This window comes from Miniopterus natalensis, chromosome 16 (assembly GCF_054644295.1).
Source record: "Miniopterus natalensis isolate mMinNat1 chromosome 16, mMinNat1.hap1, whole genome shotgun sequence".
In the NCBI taxonomy this organism is placed as follows: domain Eukaryota; kingdom Metazoa; phylum Chordata; class Mammalia; order Chiroptera; family Miniopteridae; genus Miniopterus; species Miniopterus natalensis.
The window spans coordinates 41416382-41422835 of record NC_142096.1 but is presented as its reverse complement, the minus strand read 5'-3'; the positions used below and the strand labels follow the sequence as shown (position 1 = coordinate 41422835).

General features: G+C 52.3%; 1 protein-coding gene across 1 annotated transcript in view; it reads left to right on the top strand.

Moving 5' to 3' along the window:
* Positions 1 to 240: 240 nt before the first annotated feature.
* Positions 241 to 6454, top strand: part of COL22A1 (collagen type XXII alpha 1 chain) — a 195917-nt gene continuing 189703 nt past the window's right edge. Inside the window, exon 1 of the mRNA XM_087825208.1 lies at positions 241 to 582. The gene's annotated coding sequence lies outside the window, so the exon portion shown is untranslated. The remainder of the gene's footprint in view (positions 583 to 6454) is intronic.

The window sequence follows — 6454 nt, the reverse complement described above, 5'->3', positions numbered from 1 at the left end:
TCTTCTGGGGACTGACCCTGCCTGCTCTTCCAGCCTCTTGGCCCAGAGGGAACAGATCTCCCTGGGGAATCCACATCCTCTCCCCCCACACCCGTCCCGGCCCTCCTCCTGAGCCCGCCCACCGGCCTGCGGCTCCTCCCTCCAAGGCTCTGGGCTGGGGATCCCACCACTCTGGCCACTTTGCCCCTGGGGGGATCCACAGCTTTGTTCTTGGCAGCAGCTGGGCCAGCTGCCTCTGCTGCACTTCTCCCGAGGCAATGGCTACCTCCCCCTATTTTTCTGTTTCTCCCACACTTTCTGTTTTATTCTCTAAGTTCCAAGCCTTACCTTTTTAACTGTATTTATGTAGTTAGTTGTTTTAAAACTAGCTCTGTCTCAGGACCTCTGGCTTGGGGAAAGCCCCCAGACTTATTACAAGTCTGGTCTAGAGGCTGAGTTGGCTAGATCTGGGGGGAGGGTGGGTGCAGTTGCTGGCAGGTGACCCCAGGAGGGGGCTGCCTGAAGCTGGCATCTTCTCCGGGACTCGCTGCTTCCAGAGGACCTGGCCTGGACTGGAACACCGGCTGGCATCTCCCCTGCCAGGTAAGGCTGGCTCTCTGCTGTGGCTGCTGGAGGTCAGGGGGCCTCAGATTTCCACCAGCTCCAGGGACACGAGGAGGGAGCCGTGGGTGCACAAGGGTGGGAGGGAGCTCTTTCCAAACTCAGATGTTTCTTTGTGGAGCCTGAACTCCTGGAGCTCTCAGGGAGTGAGTGCAGTCCTGAGCTGAGGGGTCTGTGACCCCCCTGATCTTCAGAGTCCAGTGGAATGAAGTCGGCGAGAAGCCACCTGTCTGATTTTGGTGGAGGGGCCCGGGAAGCAGGACCACAGTGGTGACCACTCAGTGTCAGATTTGGGCTTATTTCTGAGTTGTTACTTTTAAAGTTGTTGAGATTTCCCAGCCCCTTTCAACCTTCCAGTAAGAAATGTGGCGTAAGAGCCAGAAAAGTAGGAGCGGGAAGTTGGGAGGAGGGAGGGGGAAGCATTCCCTGTCTTCAGTTTTGCATTTATTGTAAAAAGGAACTGCCTTTTGGGTCTAAGTTAGATCCTCCCTTGTGAGCCATGCATCCCCTTGCCCATTCCTCCAGGCCAGGGACCTGCGTTTGTCCCTTTCTCTGCATATCGGCCTCGTAGAGGGCCAGAGTTCGTGTCCAGGTGATACAGGGTAACTGGAATTAGTCCTGGGCTCCCGGTGAAGTGGAGGCTCAGAGATGACAGGGCCTCGCTAGCCAGTCAGGCAGCCCCGGAAGGGGGCGCCCTCGGCCGCCCTGGAGCTCTGGGCGGCTGCCCCTCCCAGAGCCCACCTGTCCTCTTCCACAGGTCAGTCCAGCCCCAATCTGTCTGTGCCTCATTGCCCATGTGTGCCTGGCAGATCCCTACGAGGCCAGACTTCCACCTGCGGGGACCGCATCTCCAGACCCTTCTAGCTAAGTTCTTTCTGTTGTTCCGGGGCTTCTGCTCTGTGAGAGGCATGCGGGCGGGTGCTGCCCAGCTGGTGCAGGAGGCACGGGCGAAGGGCAGAGATCGCTGTCTGTCTCGCTTTCCAGGCCTAATTCTGTCACTCTTTCTGGATGCCAGGGACTGGAAGTCTGTGTCCAGTGAGCCTCAGTCTCTTCCTCTGCCAACAGGAGGTGATATAAGGGACAATGTCAGATAACCCGAGTGCCTGGTGCGTGGTGGGTGCTGCGTGAGAGGTCTTAGTTTGCTCCTGCTTCCCAGGCCCCGGGGAGGGAGCGCCCCCTCCAATCCTGGGTCTCCTTCCCACTCTGCTGCTCAGGGTCCTGCTGTGTGACTTTGGGAAATTGTCACCTTGCTGTTGGGCCTTCATGTACGGGAAGAGGCTGGAAGAGATGAGGGCTTCCTTTAATAGGGATCCAGAAATGGCTCCCAGGAATCCATGAGCCCTTTAAAATGTTGGAGCAGAAATTTGTTTGTGACTGGATTTTCTGGAGCGTCTTCAAAGTTTCATCAGATTCTCAAAAGTTGTTTCTCACCTACGAGATGGTTAAGCAGGTGGCCTCCAGCTGACCCAGCCCGTAGGCAGTTGTGAAGCCCCCTTGTGATGTTAACTTCAATTTCAGGGCTAGCCAACGTCGAATGTGCAGATTTCCCACACATGTCTCAACCTCTGGCTTCTCTTGAAACACAAGGAGATGGGAAGCGTTTGGCTTGATTTCCTGTAAGGCCGTCAGAGTAGTGCCCACCTTAGGCAGGTGTGTGCCCTCCTGTCATCCAGGGCCATCTGCACAGATCGCAGGGTCTCCCAGACACGGGTGTCTGCGGGCTCCGGACTGGATGACCCAGCTACTCTCGCCTCTGGTCCCACCGTCCACCGTAAAAGGGCTGCAGGGGAGCGAAGGGCTTTCAGGGGAGAGAGGCCGTGGCCTGCATGGAAAGAGAAACCCCACTGTAACAAGGACCCTCGGGTGTGGGGGAAGGATGTGTGGCCACGGTGACCTGGAGGGCTTCCATGTAGAAGAGGCAGGTGATCTGCCCTCTGGGTCCTCACAGGGTGGAAGTAGGTGGCTAGTGGGGGAAATTTCATTGGGTGCTGGATTCCAGTCCAGTCCCAGCGAATCCCACTGGTTGAGGTTGACAGGCCACTTCTCAGGGCTTGGGGGGGGCTGATCTGAACTGACTGCTTGGACCAGGTGAACATTTAAGACCTTTTCTTGGCTGAGGTCCTGCACTGGAAAGTGTGTCCTATCCGGCCTTCAGGTCCTGTGCGCGGCCCTCTCCTGCCTCCTCCTTCAGGGCTGCTGCTGATGACAGGGGAACACAGGCCGTGAAGTTTGTGTCATTCATATCTGGGCTTTATAAACAAGGAAGGAAAGATCAGAGGGTCTGAATGTTTTACCTGAGGACAGGTAGAGAGAACACAAGGAGGGAGGATTCAAAGCCACACCTGGGGGATCAAAGCCTGTTTCCACATCAACAAAGGCCTTCTCCCTCCTGCCGGGGAAACTCCTCCAAAGGGGACATCACTACTGATGCAGGCCTGTCAGGACAACCGGACCACAGGAAGGCGCGCTGGGGTTCGGGGGAGGGGAGCAGGTCCCTGAGGATTTTCAGCCAATCCCCTACTCAGGAATTGAAGACATGCCAGGCTGCCCAACAAATCCTGGAGGATCACCATGGGTAGGAGGGGAACGTGCAGTCGCCACCTCACAGAGGAGACACCGCCAGGAGAACCCGAGCGACTTGCCTGCTTTGCATTCAGACACAGAGGCGGGTCTCAAACACAGGTCTCCTTTAGTTATCGGGACATAGAGGGGCTGACGCTTTTGTCTTCCGACCCAGGACTCTGCACTGCCTGTGTGTGTGTATGTGTGCACACACTGAACGTGTGTGTGTGCACTTGCATGCATGCATGCATGCATGTGCGCACTGTGCATATGTGTGTGCATGTGTGTATGTGTGTATGTGTTGGTGGCAGAGACCCCAGTCTGAAGCCAGGTGGCCAGGCTGACATCTCCTGTGCACTTTGCCTGGGGCCTGCACAGGGTTTGTTGAATCAATGAGAAGTGACCAACCACATGGATGCAAAGTCGAACGAATGAATGATATGACATGGTCATTCCTCAGCTTTACTATTTAGCAAAATTGACCACTTAGTGGTGTTAAGCACCATTTCGTATGGCTTCTTAAGATTCCTTCAGGGAAGTGAGCTGAGACATGCTGACTGTTCTGCTTGCTGCTGCAGTGAGCACCCTTGTGCATGTGGCTTCGGCCACTTTGCAAAGATGTCCCTTAGATTCCTTCCACAGAAAGGGTTTCTGGGCGTTGTGCATTGGTTCTCACGAGGTTGGAGGAAGAAGTACTTGTTAGAGGCTCAAAGCTGGGTAACCTCACGGCACAAGCAAACTGAGGTCTTTGCGGACAGCCACGGACTGTGAGGAAGGGCACCTGCCAGTCTGCTGCAGTCGTGGGCATGTCAGAATCCTACTGTGACAAACTCCATCTAGTGGCTAAGTTCCCTCCTACTGTCCACTTCCTTAGCTTGTATACTCCCGGTGACTGGAAGCTCACTACGTCTAGTCAACTCTGGCTTTGTTCTGGTAGAGATGAGAGTATCATTTTAGTTTTTTAAAGTTTGGTTCATAATAAAAAAATAGACACTGCACCATCTTTTGGTTGGAATTATCTCTAAGAAGAAGCCTTTTTTTAAACTAAATACTGGCAGATTTGGGCCAACTGGAGCTGGCCTTGACTGCCTGGTATCTGAGTTGCTGGGAGACAGTATGCTCTTGATTCCATAAAGACAAGAAAAAGCAAACTAACTGCATCAGTAAATTAAACAGAATCTCACTTAAAAATAAAACAGAACTGCACACTTTAATGAGATTATGGACTCAGAATGACTATGTGGGGTTAGCCAAATAATCACTCCTCTTACAGGCTCTTTCCTAAAAGGCTGTGAGGCGACCGTCACAGCCACCTTGCCCCAGATCCTCATCTGATGACTGATCACGTCTCTCCCAGGCACTCGCCCGCTTCTCCTGGCCCAGGTCCAGTGGCAGAGGAATCGCCACTGCCCAGGGCAGCGGATGGTGCCCTGTCGAATACCTGCTAAAAAGTCTTCCCTTTATTGAAAGCTCTTTCCCTGTCACTCCATCTGCCGGTCCTTATTTCATCTTTTTGGGAGTATGCAGAGTAAAATAAATTGAATCCCCTTTCCCATGACATCTTTTGAGGTCTGCAAAAACAAATAATGTGCCCCCTGGAGCCTCTCTGAGACAGAGCCAGCTGGTGCCGGCTTGTGCTCTGGCTCCTCACAAACACCATTTACTCCTGGGCACCAGCTGTGCCATTAGCCCCTGTGCAGATGGACAAGTGGAGGCTTACGGACATTTAGCCCCGCAACTAGGAAGGGACAGAACTGGGATTCAAACCCATGTCTTAGTGCAAAGCCTGTGCCCTTAACCAAAACAAAATTCTGGACTTATAGAATTCATACAAAAAGGCAAATACACCATTTGGAATATCTTTTTCTTTTAAAAAATATTTCTCATTAGAATGTTTTAAGTTATAAAAGTAACAAAAGCATGTTACATGTGCAAGGATAACAATCATGTTCTGGCAAATGTCCTTTCACAACTTTGTATCCAAACTTACAGTCAGTCAAAATCCAGCATTTGAACAACTGGGGACTAAAAGCAACGATTACTAAGCCATGTTTACCTGGCACACTATCTGGCTCACAGGATGTGCTCCCTTAGGAACTGAAAGGATGAACTGTTGTAAGTATTTTGTTTTGCTTGGTCTGACATTGCTAGGCAGTGGTGCAATGGTCCCCATTTGTCTTCTGCAAAACTGATGGACAGAATGAGGCCCTGGATGGGATGATCCAGGCCTCTGGAGAAACTGCTAAGGGCAACCTGATCCTTTCCCCCGAGTTGCTGTGGTGCAAGTCAGCTCGTACTTTCCCTGCATCTCTGAGTTTTGACCTGCTTTGCCCCCAGCAGGCCATGCTGCTGACAGGTCCATGTTGTCACCTACTGCCTTCCACTGTGGACTTGTCTGTTTTTTGCCACAAGGCACGAGTTCCTCAAGTTCATGGGCTTTGCATTACTTATGTGTAAACCAGCAGGGTCCACACAATGCAAGGCGCAGCAGGAAATCAACAACCCTCTGTGGAACAAGGTAATTTCAAAATGGTAATAATCAAGTGCCTGGCACATAGATATTGAGTGGGCGAAATTACAGTTTAATTTAAGTCCCAGTGAAATAAGTGAATGAAGTATCAGGCTTGACTGAGTCTTGCTGATATGTACCATGCCCAGTGCAATGCCTCATACGGCTTGTGTGCCAGATGCTGTCCTTCCCCAGCAACAGCTCCAGCTCAGGAAGGGTTCTGCCCAATGACCAGGTGGCACCTTGGGCACTGTGAGGCCCCACTGAGCCCGGGGCTGCATTCAGGGACTAGCTGTGCTGGTGGGTGTATGTCTGGCTTGGATCTGAATGTGGCCCTCCTGCTTCTGGCTGTGTAGTTTCCAGTACCTTTCAGCGCTTCTCTGTGCCGAGCCCTTCAGCTCAGAAAACATAATGTGTCAGCCGAGGGCCCTGGAATCTCTGGTCAGTGAGCAGGTCTGATGTTCTTAGCTGCTGGTAGGTTAATTTTCTGTGACTTTTACAAGGTTACACGGGCCCCAGCATTCCGTCAGCCACACTAGCCTGTTCTTACAACCCACTTGATCACTTTGTCACGCCCTCCTGAACGTGATTTAGCAGATGTACACCATGTGCGCAAACCTGAATTTCTGCAATCCCTTGCCTCTTTCGTTGGTCATTTCGTGACAGCTCTTCCTACAGGGGTCACCCAATCATTCATTTAACACTCAATGCCTGCTACGTGTCAGGTGTGCTTGGGGATTAAAGGGGCAAAGACAATAGGGCCCGATGCCAAGCTGCTTGCAG